At 45.4% G+C, this 12,421-nt stretch overlaps 3 protein-coding genes across 4 annotated transcripts in view; 1 reads left to right on the top strand and 2 right to left on the bottom strand.

Moving 5' to 3' along the window:
• LOC126561256 (uncharacterized) overlaps positions 1-12,421 on the bottom strand; it is a 215,332-nt gene that overhangs the window by 111,342 nt on the left and 91,569 nt on the right. The window lies entirely within an intron of this gene.
• Positions 1-12,421, bottom strand: part of LOC126561248 (talin-2) — a 37,739-nt gene that overhangs the window by 18,346 nt on the left and 6,972 nt on the right. The window lies entirely within an intron of this gene.
• The window catches only part of LOC126562106 (probable cytochrome P450 308a1), a 67,718-nt gene continuing 59,992 nt past the window's right edge, over positions 4,696-12,421 (top strand). The window contains exon 1 of the mRNA XM_050218525.1: positions 4,696-4,713. The gene's annotated coding sequence lies outside the window, so the exon portion shown is untranslated. The remainder of the gene's footprint in view (positions 4,714-12,421) is intronic.

Genomic DNA, 12,421 nt, shown 5'->3' on the forward strand with positions numbered 1-12,421 from the left:
AAAACGGGGTTGTTTTTTTTTGTCTAGGTCTTCGTGGTTGTATAATTCTTTTTGAACTCGCAAATGTCCTTTCTACTTCATAGCCTCATCCCACTCAAACCGCCTCCACAAGCAGGGCGCGCTAGTTACTGTTTGTTGAATGCGATTTTCAGGTGAAAGATTAGCAACATTCAAACGCTTTCCTCGTTCTACGAAAGGCGACAAAAAACACAGAAAAAAAGCATGCTTTTGCCACATCTCTCTCTGTATCACCGGTCCGACCAGATGTCAAGTGTCAGCGATGCAGCAAGCAACGGGCCAGGGATAATAATCCTGCAATTGTGCAAAAGGATAACAGCCGATATTTTGCTGCTTGTCCGTTATAAGACTCGCACAAGACAGAAACGGAAGGAAATGCCTCTATTCTCTGGCTCTTCTTTACTACCCATTTCCGGTTCTCGGTAAGCGAACAAGTGTAGGCCAGCCGGTCGCTGTAAGAGCAAGACATTAAAGTAAAGTGGATACTGAACTACTAGCGTGTGAAATCTCAATGCTGTAATCTTCTGGTTGTGAAGCATTTAAATTGTTTTCAAACGTTTACCATACGTCGCCCAAGCTTCGAATAGGTTTTCCCGGTAATTATATACCGGGTATGTATACGATCGGCACGAATGAGCTTCTGACAAACAACCGGAGTTGTTTCTGATCTCTCCTTTCGCTGTCACATGTAACATCTTCTTAGTGCAAAAACACAAACCATTACACATGCAAAAAAAAAATGGAAGAAAGCTTGAGGATTTATTTCAAATCCTTCGCAAACAGTCTTCTATGCACGAAGTACACGCATACTGCACGCTAAAATCGTTGATATCTTCCTCCAGTCCCATCACCACCACTTTAATCGCAATAGGGTACAACAGTCCTGAACTCCCGACGAAGTCTTCTGGAGTATATTGAACCGTCGACCGTCCTCGCTTTCGATACAACAGACAACCAGACACCTTCAAGCAAAGGTGTGTGTAATTTAATACACATTTTCCACACCGTGAACGGGCACGACGGGTAACGGATGCCATCGCTTTTTGCTTCCGATGCTCTCTCATCTTGCTCAATATTTATTTGCGCACCGCCCAGAGTCGTCGAGATGTCAGGATGGCACGTGCCGACAGGTGTATCGTGTTGCAGCAGCAAAGTAATCAGGACGACGTTGTTTACGTTCGGACGAATCGGGGAACTAAAAGAAAGCAAACCACACCCGTTTTCTTTGTTTGAAGAAATGGGAAGAACTGATCGATCGACTTTCAGATATTCAAGAGCCTCCGTATGAATCTCCGAAAACTTAAAATGCAAATGCACGTCCTAAGGGAATTTTTAGGGCATTATTCGAGGCAAAGTCACGATCCTTACGGTCACCATTTGGGATACGATTCGTTCAATGAACAACCTGTTGAGTAGGGTGTGCGTGTGTGTGTGTGTGTGGGTGTGTTTACATCTGAATATCTAGGACACACCTGACCATTATCCGTTCTCGGATGGGACACGTTTCGGTGCGTGTCTCTGCGTGTGTTGGTTTGCTTGATGTATTGATGCTAACCATAAATAATACCTTCACCATGCAGCCGGACATCGCACAGCTTCGCTTGATGTGGCTAGAGTTCTACCCTCCTCAACAACTCCTCCATTCCCCTTCCCCAACACTGCTGGCTTCCTCTTCAGCTGCATCGACACAGAGTGGTACGCTCTACTTTATCGGCCTTTTCCACCGGTGTGGATAAACGGACGATAAGGCATTCTTAATGCAAATTTATCGATCCCTTTGCTTGTCCAGCAAAACCATTGCAGCTGGCAGTCCCACGAGCAGTGCGAAGGATGGAAGGATTAGTCCCAAAAAGGGGATGAGTCCCGACGATAACGACGGATGTTGCTCGACGAGATTGGTCTTGTTCTGGGACGTTGTTCTCAGGGAAAGAGAGCAACGGATGTATGGATGTGAGTCAGGCCGGAAATAAAATGGGTACAACCAACAACAACAACAACATGCACACAGGCAGGTGTCGACAAGCAGTGCCGAGTTGACGCTTAGAGCGGGTTTTAATTGATTTAATTTAAGGCTGAGAAAACGAATCCTTTGTGCCGATAGGTAAGGGTGGGCACAATGGAACTGAGTTTCTACGTGCATGGATGGAGTAGCTGGAACCGTAAAAAATCAATCCATTTGGGGCTCTAGTTGGAATGAATTTATTGCCTATCGGACATCACAAAAAAACTCGATGGCGACCCAATGTGAACCAAAACGGTTCCAGCAGAGATGCATAAAATTATCATAATTTCAGCACAACCCACCAAAACAATGTCTGGTGACCATGAAGAGACAACGCTTGAAGTAGCAAAGAAAAATAACTAATCTAATTCTGTATCTTTTAACCAGATTCCACATTAACTATATTATGTATTTTTGCACAAAATGGTCTTCTTGAGCAAGGATTTCTCCGAAGGGAGGCCTAACGGCACATACAAATCCTTTCGAGTACGGAGGACGCAGTTGTTACCTTCAATAAAGGTATCGACTCGAGAGGTTCATCTGATAGCATATCGGCACCATTGCCGGAAGATTCGATTTCTGAGATAATCGAAGCGAACAGGAGAGTTCTAGCGGATGCACTGTTTAGTCGTCAAGCCTCATTAACTTCCCCGGTACGTACTCGGAAGGGGGTTCTTTTCGCTCTCAGTGAAGAAACGGGATACACCTCGGGATACTCCACTTGCGTCTTGCCGAATGAGCTAGGGACCCCCAAATGGTGCCCTTTTGGGTCGAGAGGAACTGATTCGATTTTGCACACAGTAATGGTTTTACCCAATGGTTCAAGGTTGGTTGAAAAGCAGGGATTACTTGTTGTCTGTAGACGCTGCAAAAAAACATTTCCAAAGGGTTATTGTGCACTCAACTATAAGCAATTCAATTTAGGACGCGAGTGACGCATGTGAAGAAGTAATTTTGAAACTCACCAGTTTGTGGTACACATTTTCGAACACATTTTCTTCGTAAAATGGTCAATGAAATAGTTTAAGTGCGGTAGTGTTAAAGCTCCAACAACTTCAATTCGCCACTTTTCGAACTAATTTGACCACCATCACACACTTTCACTTAATGAAACGCAACATTAGTCTCGCTGACAGCTGAGGATAAATCAATAGCGCTTATGTGCTGCTTGAAAAATGTTTTTTTTTTCCATTTCGGGTTTTCCTTCTCCTAATCGCATGAACTTTACAATCGAATCCGTTTGTGGGAAAACATACCCACAACACCCTCCAACCTTCCCCCACCCTTTTTCCTGTCACGAGGGAATGATAGTTGTCTGATAGTAGGGTGGTGGGAGTGTGTGTGTGTGTGTGATGGATGGCTAACCGGTGTACGGGAGTAGTGGTGAAGGTGGCTCGACACACGACACAACACGGCTCAACGACGACGACACACCCGACACCGTTACTAACACATCGGCACTGGCATTATACGCTGATATTTACGAAAGCGATTCACCTATAATCGTATTATCCTCTGTACTTAGTGCACGCACGCACACACCGATAGGTTACATTTTCCGATGCCTGGGTGGACGGTAGGGAAGCGATTAAAATTTTCCTCCGTTTTTCCCTGTCGATAATCTTACGTAAAAGAAAGTTCGTTTCTATTTTGCTTTGAAAAACTCTTATTAACACGACTTTACACGTGATTAAATTCGGTTTCTTAAACACTCTCACGTGCTGCACGATAACGCCATCGAACACACAGCCTTCTCTGGACGATTTCAACGCAAAACCGGAACGGATCAGTATCCGCTTGTTACTTCTACGGTGGTACAGCATCAACTGAACCACACACCACGAAACACGATCCTTCGACGTACCGTACCGTAACCAATACCGGTGCCTACTGCGTATGGAAAAACGGACCGTAGGGAAGGAAAATTCAACCCCTGCATTTCGGCATGCAAGGGGATGACGGCTAGCTGTGTGCGTGTGTGTATGTGCATGTGTGCGAGTGTTATACAAGCCTTCTGACTTCTGCGCAGTGCACACTTACACACTGAAGCGTACCGAATCCTTCACCAACACACATCCCAACCTTTTTATCCCTACTTTTCGAGTGTAAACTTAAAACCAATACCATAACAAAAGCGTTCCTTTTTCGTTGGTTTCCTACATCATCACGAGTACCGCTATCTAGTACTATCGGGGTTTTGAGGCTTTTTTTTAGCTGTCCGAAACATTGCAGCAAACGTAATGGTGCTCCTCCGTCGCTTCGTTCCCCAAATCCCTTGCCAAACATTACCGTGACTCGTGGAGTGTATCCAGCATACCAGCAGCGGTAGTCAGTGGGTCGCGAAAAACAATCCTTTCTTCCGTCCGCCCTTGTTCCTTTCATGCCAGCCAAGTCAAGATACTTTCCCGTTACATAAAAAGCCAACGAGACGTTTCAAACGCACTGTCAGAAACAATAGTCACATTTCGTCACAAAACAATTACCAAAGCTAGAAGGGTGCCACCATGCAGAGGACGGCCATGGTGGAACTAGAACGCCCGGCTTCACATACGCTTTCTCTCTCTCTCTCTCTCTCTCTCTCTCTCTCTCTCTCTCTCTCTCTCTCTCTCTCTCTCTCTCTCTCTCTCTCTCTCTCTCTCTCTCTCTCTCTCTCTTAGCCAGAATGTGTGAGTTGAGTGTGGCCACGAAGAGTAGTAGTTTGTTGTCAATGTTGATTCGAAATCCTAGATGACGCGCTGCGGTAAGGGAACCGTATGTCCCCATCATATTTTCCAGCGACGGAGCTTACCGCTTTAAGAAGGATTAAAATTCCATTCTTTTGTACGCGGTGGCGAGAGAGAGAAAAAGAGAGAATGGGCACAGAGGAGGTGGCAAGGGGAGGAGGGCTGTGGTGCGCACATATCACTCTTCTTATCTTTTTGGTCAACCGGCGGGGCATGTGACTGGTGTGGGCACCAACCGAAAAGGTTGACTTCGATGGTCTACTACTACTCTACACGGCGAGTCATCAGCTACAAGTTTACCTCATACGCGCGCGGTTATGTACCGAGAAAACCTTTGACGTTATCAACCAACGTCTGGCACACAAGCATATCGGGACGGAACCGGAAACGGGGGGGGGAATGTCCCCGGAACATATGTGTGGACACGCTAGCGTTCAAATGCCACCAGAATCGAAAACTCAACCGTCAACTTTTTGGAATCATTTTTCATCTCCAAATGTGTCCTCGGATGGTCGTTTGTTAAAATAGCTCCAGCCCCAACGCAAAGACGACGATGGTTTATGGACATAAAGGCTTCTTCTGAAGTTCCGTTCTGAGTCTCACAGCTTTTCGCAATGCTTCACTTGTGCTTTGGAGAATGAATTACGAACGCCGTCCTCCCAACCTTCTTCATTAGACTGTCTTGCTTAGCAAAGATGTCATGGCAAAGACGATAATCGATCGCATATTTCTTCTTCCACAGCGAAAAACTTCCCATTTCTTCCCACCACCCATTTCTTATCTAAAGCAGCAAGTTTTAGAAGATAGAGAGAGAGAGAGCAGAAAAAATGCCACAAAAATAATGAAATCCATAAGACACGCGCGCGCCCGCTCGTTCTCGATCGATAATGAAAGGTTTTTTTGCTTTCAACTCGTTTAAAATGGCAAACTTTAGCTCTGCTATACGTGTTTCCCTAATTCATGCCATACCACGGTACGTTGATGATTGATTAGTTGCTGGAATGGAGCAGTTTTCTTGAAGAATGCCTAGCTCCCGCTCTCGGAACGCTTGATGGCACTTTTCAGAACAGTTTAAACTTCGTACCGAGTATGAAAGAAAACCGACCATTCTACTTGCCACAGCCAGTTGGGGACGTTTAATTTATGAATGAATACATAAGTTTCTCTACCCCACGTGCTCTAATGAACTGACCAACAAAAGGAGGGAAGTAAAATGGCCAAGCGCTTGACTCTTCTTGGAATCTGATGTTTTCTGGACATTAGGGAAATAGCACATAACCCTTCACGCATCCACTCAACCACTTTTTTGCTTTTCCTAGGAGGGATGCTTTTGGATCTATCTCAGGAGAAATGCAATAGGGCGGTAGAACTGTCGGAAGAACCAATTCGTTTTCCCTGTGCTCTGTTTTGCTTATTATTTATCTACCGACTACAGGTTTGGACGCACCAGACTTTGGAGCATTGAGTCGGCCAGCTGTCGCCTGCTGTACAACTTAACATGAAGGAAAATGGAAACAGCCGAAAGCAAATCAAAACCATGGCCCTGTTGGGGATGCCGGGACAACTTGCCGCCAGGGAGTGCGACAAATAGTTGGCCGAGCACAGTTTTCCCGTTCGGAGATTTTACGCCATTTGCAATATATTTTTTATTCTATCCTCCCTTTTACTCTGTATGTGTGTAAATGATTCATTTGATGGCCGTCTGGCAGAATATTCTTCGGTCTTCTCTTTATGCGCTTTTAGCCATTTATCCCTGGTTTGGATAGTAAAAGATGGGGCGTCTCCATTACGTTCCAAGGTGAGGCTATAACGAAAAGAAGCTATAACGTCTTCACTCCAGCCAAGCCTCCAGCAACTTGGTGGATTATTGGAGCTTATGATTTTGCTTTACCCACTTCACGCCGCCCCATAATTACCAGTCTCATTGAAGTGGGTTACAAAAGAATGCAATGTTCTCCACTCAAGAATAAAAAAACCATTCAATAATGAATTAGAAAATTCGTAACGAGTTTTTCATCACCAACCCCTCCCCCCCCCCCCCTCACCCAAAATCCTCAAAAATTTGGTAGCTAACCAACATTATTATTCTTTCGTCGAAGAGAAAAAAAGCGGGACAATGTCCCCAACCTAAAAAAAATAAAACAGATCTCTTATTAGATCTAGAGCGCGTCCAGCCTTACCCCAATGATAAGCTTCGCAAGCTTGAAGTATCCTCCGCGAAGATACGGGGCCAGGCATTGTCCGATAATTATTGACACATTTTCCATGCGATACGAGGCGTTTCTTATTTTAAATCCTCCCTTTCATCCTCCATGTCCTTCCATTGGCCATTGATTTTTCTAGCAATTATGTCCCTTTTTTTTGTTCCATCCTCACCATCTCGTTTTGCAACTGATCGTTCAGTTTCAAAATGACATCATGGCGTACCTTTTTTTTTTTGTTGTTGTTTCGCCGACCGACATTCGATGACACACTCCGAAGGATCAAACAGAAAACTGGAACATCGGACACAAAAAAGAGACATTCAGAGCAAGAGAGAGAGAGAAAAAGAGGGAAACACGAAAAATCATCTACAAAGTACAGCAGCACAAGCACACTGGAGCATTGCTTTCTGGATGATGCCTTCAAAGTGTCAGTGAAACAGTGAGTGGAAGCAATGGACACACCGGTTAAAGGGAGGGGGCGCTTCAGTAGAAGATACAGGCCAACAGCAGCAAACAACAAAAAAAGGAGGTTAAAAAAAACGTCCCGTCGGGTTTTCATTGATTAAAATGAATTCAATTTTGAGCTGAAACTAATGGAAAAATAATCCTTTTAAAATCAATTCCGGTGATGATGGTGGTGATGGTGGTCACCCACTTGCTGCCTTTCTGCTTTCTGGTTTGCTCCATTTGTCGGAACTGCTGGCAGAATAATTTGTCCATTCGTTCTTGGACTTTCTCGACCAAACTTTGCCAAATTTTGACTAGCAAAACTTTTTATCCCACAAACGGTGTTAAAGGGAAATCGTAGCGAGAGAATGAGAGGGAGTGGGAACAAGAAATTGAATAAAAAGTTTGAAAAAGCGCTACAGACGTCCCCCCACAAAACCTCCAAAGAGTGTTAATGAGGATAAGAGCCATCGGCATCGCATCGTTGGAAGGGCGTCATTGGAAATAAGGTGACGACGATAGCGTGCGTGTGTCTAATCTATAACAAGATAATTTCTTTCCCCATGATAAAGGTACGAAACAAAGGCGAAGATTACCTTCACAAGTCACCGCCCGTTGATGGAGAGGAGCGATTTTCAACCGTCCTGTCCTGCAACCATCCCGATTCCGAGCGTCCGATCCTGCTTTGATTGAAACCGGCTTTGACTTGATGCGAAAATTAACTCCTTCCGCACGTTGGAATGCCACCCATTGCGAGTCGGCCGCCCGTAGCCGGCGTAGCGCGAAACGAAAGAATCGAAGTAATTGAATAAGTCTGTCGTTTGTTTTTGTCTGAAGTTTCTGACCTCCTGCCGTCCTGCCAATAGAGGTTTGTTTGTCTTTTTTTTTTCTCCCTCCAACCCCCTGTTTGCTCATTTCCGTAATTTATGTTTCATTTCCTTCTAATTTATCTCGACTGATGAGCGGAGACCAGAGAGACACAACCGAATACACGGTCTTTAATTGAATTTGTTGCGCGATCGAATACTTTTGGATGCCTTTTCTGTTTGTTCGGCAATGCATACAACGGTTCTCAGGGTTATGAATGTGTATCTTGTTCAAAAGAATAATAGTAAAAGCATAAAAACGCCTAAAAGTGTGCCATTCGTGTGCCAGGATATCTTTTACAGATCCAGGCGTCCTGCACAAGCTTCAAATTGTGTTAAATACTGACGTTTACAACACTTCTCTTTTGTAAAGATGACAAGAAAAGATCGAAAAATGTGTTTCTCATTACATTATTTGGAATGATCTCTATGAATGAAAATGGCTTCGAGACAGCAATTCGTGTGATATGCCCTAGAGGCCTTTCCTTACCAGTATTAATTACCGGTAACAAACGTCCCTAACACAGCCCACACAGAATGAGTATTGTCTTGTCAGGCAGAAGAAATCGATACGTTGAAAATTCATATTCTTTTCACTGATCAGGCCCAACTCTAGGCGATCAGGTACGGTACAGTTAATCGATGCCAAACGGAACGGACTTTTCAGGAGTAACTGCTAGAGCAACGATTGAACCATTGTGTTAACGTATCTCGTGTGACTTACCTCCATCACTCCCAGATCCCTCCCTATTCCACCAGCACTTCCTGTTGCTGTGAGGCTTGAATAAGTTACAGTCTCACCATGGTGACACTTTTCCTACTCGCCTGATGGACGAACATGACTGGCAGGCCAATTCTTTTCCTTCATCTTCAGCTCGGTGCTAGCATGGAGCGAAATGACCCGCTTTTACCGTCGCCTTTTTGTGATGTCCATCAAACGACGGGACAGCTTGTCCCTGCATGGTGGGAAACCGATACGCCTTCCCTCCGTACGCCCTTTCAAAATCTTCGTACTGGTCGGGCGGGCGTATGAACGCCCCTCTCGAATGCAGGCCACCAAACCCAACCCCGTACGGTCGTTCAATCATCCTAATTAGAGTCAATGCGTCCTTCGTTCCCATATTTGTTTGGGATGATCGGAATTGAATTCGGTCGGGCATAAAGATGTCTACGGGTTTCCCTTCCTGGGGAGGATAAAAATAAATCATACCCATTTCGCACCGTGGTGCAAGGGAATCGACGGCCACACCAAGCCGAGGCACATCTATTTACCCACAAACAAACGGATTGCGAGAATGGCGAACGGATCTCCACCAAAGTGTTAATATATCCTCTCGCAACTCCTTCCTTCCTGGGTCCTGGTGTCACATTACAACATCACTACTTCACGACACCCATCGAAAGGGGGAAAAGGTCATCCACCCACGCCGAAACGAACATCCAAAGAATCGGTCCCCGGATTGTGCTCTAATTGGGCGCTGAAGCACAAGCTGCATTGATTCATTGATTGGCTCATACAATCGCCATGGACGAGCGGGCAGCGCCATTCATTGAATTATGACAATGATGACCGGGCGGATTACAGCGTGATCAATTTGAAGGCAAGAAACACTACACTTATTTTTCCTTTTTCAGATTCCATCCCCCCCCCCTCCGCTCCCGGGGCGACCAGCAGTAAGCGAAAGAAACAAAACATCGGTTTCCATGGAAAAAGTTCATTTATGTGTCCGTCCATCTAATGAGTGTCCGTGACAAACATAGTCCAAACAAGGTGTCAGCAAGTCAGTATACGCCCCCGTGCACTTCCGCTGATGTGACGGTTTGGGAATGTAGGCAGTCATAGAAATGGTGCTAATCCATCATCCATTAGAATCCGTCCCAGTGTGAGTCGATGGAGTTCGGAACGGTCGATGGAGACGCCTGGTCAATCGTTCCGCTCACGACAAAAAGGGATAAAAAGGCACTAACGAAATGTGCAAACATTTAATGAAAATTGAGCTTCAGCTCAGGGATGGCGGTCCGTGATCGTAAAGCTTTACCCATTACTTCGCGAACAAATCTAAAAACCACTTTCAATATGGTGCCGGAACCGTCCGAACCGACTCAAACGATGTGTGCCTTGCACACATTTAAAGCACCAATAAGCTCTACGGTGTACGGTTATGTCCGGGGTAACCGATGACCACTGCAAAACTGGAAGAAAGGAGCATTAAATTCAGCTGCCACAGTACCGGCTTCTTCACGCTGATCAAAGCTAACCTAGTAAATACGATCTCGGTTCGAATCGCGTCCACTTTTGCCTCTTCTCTGACCCCCTTCTTCCCGAAAGCGTCTATAAATTCGGAACAGACATGTCCACTTCCACACACACACGCACACATTAAGGAATGCTGTTTTACTCGCTCGAGAGAAGTACATTTTTACCGAGAATTATGTCTCTTCTCCCATGCCGCCCGGTCCCAAGTTTCCGACCGCTTGTCACTGGTGGTACGGTTTTATTGCCCCGATTGACACCAGTTAACGCCTTTTATTGTCTCTTATGTGGCCTCCATCTTTATGTCCTTTTCGATCGGCTCCGGAGCAGGACCACCAAACCGGTGGACCATTTATTTTGTCACGAAACACTCCACAACTGTGTGACACCCACTGGCAGCAGCGAGTGCCAACGAGCCCTTGGGGTGCTGCCCCACTCTGATTCTGTCTGACTGACCGAAGCAAATTAAATTGTGGTCAAAAAATTCCAATTAATTCTTTTCCGTCCACCCAGCGCTTCGAGGATGCGCTTCGTTCCGGATACGTTAGGTCGACAAATAAGTTGCCGATCCTGATGTCCTGAATTGCACACAGTTCACCAGCGAAACGGCGCCGTAGTTTTGAACTATTTTTACAGCGCTACATTCATTCTGTCACCGATTGTGCACTTGCAGTCTGCATTTGCAGCACAAATGGGCTGAAGGAAGAGGACTGGCCGATGTCTGACCATAGCCACCACACATTACCACACCAACACAAACCCATAAGCAAATAAACAAACAAAACGAAACGAACCGTTCGTGTTATTGCCCATTACGCCCTTATGCTTACGCCGGGCACTGGTCAAGAGCCCGACATAATTAGTTGGCCTTTGCGTCGCATCTGTCCACTGCACCGTTGTCCAATACCGGGACTACAGGGTTTATAGGGTATTATGTGCGTCTCTCCCCAACACAACTCTCTCTCTCTCTCTCTCTCTCTCTCTCTCTCTCTCTCTCTCTGTCTCTCTCTTACTCAATCTCTGGGTCCAACTCTTTCCGTTTTTCTCTGGAATTAATGTTCGAACAACATGTCCGGGCTCGTAGTAAAGTTGGTAAGATGGGGAAAAAAGGACACACAGGCACAGCCACACACCCACACCGAAAAGATCATTTATCGTGCATGGTGGTGAGATCTGTCAATAGCAGCAGTAGAAGCGTTCTACGTCCTTTTGAAGCTTAAAACATCTCCTGCAACACTGAAAACAGTTGGGCAAAGCTCCTCGAAATTTAAGTCACATCAAGTCAATTTAAGAGTGTAGGTTTGTGTGTGTTGTTATTGTTGTTGAGTCAACAAAGTCCATAAACAGTTTGGAAGCGGTAGCAAGCTTAATAGGGCACCTTTCTTCAACTGCCTCTGCTCTCTAAACGAGTTAAAGTCACAACCAGACAATAAAAAATCGATTTTAAAGTCGTGCAAACCTCTCCGCAAACTTGGCTGTGTTGTGCGTCGCAATGTTACCAGGGTGTGGAAAACTACACCAAATCACCCACTCCAAAAACTTTCATTACTGTAAGCGTAAAACCCGGTCGGCACAGCTAACTGTCACAGCAAACTGGCGTGGAAATACCGTGTGCATTCCTTGGTAGCCTCTCCTACTCGCTCGCTCTTTCGATACACTAAGCTTACCGACTTCATTGCGCCATTGTGACGCTACCCCATAGCACTAAGTAATGTAGGCTTTTCATTTGCACGTGTTGTGCTACTCGGTTCCTTCGGATCTCGGGGCTGGAGAAATTTCGAATGCTCGCACTGGATTTTCCACGTCTAACCTCAAAGCACAAGAATGGTTCGAGTTCGGAAGTTCAGGTTTTGTTATATTGGGTTGGAATGTTGCGTTAGAGCCTGGATAAGGTCAGGAAATTCCGC

The sequence above is a fragment of the Anopheles maculipalpis genome, chromosome 3RL, assembly GCF_943734695.1.
Source record: "Anopheles maculipalpis chromosome 3RL, idAnoMacuDA_375_x, whole genome shotgun sequence".
NCBI lineage: Eukaryota > Metazoa > Arthropoda > Insecta > Diptera > Culicidae > Anopheles > Anopheles maculipalpis.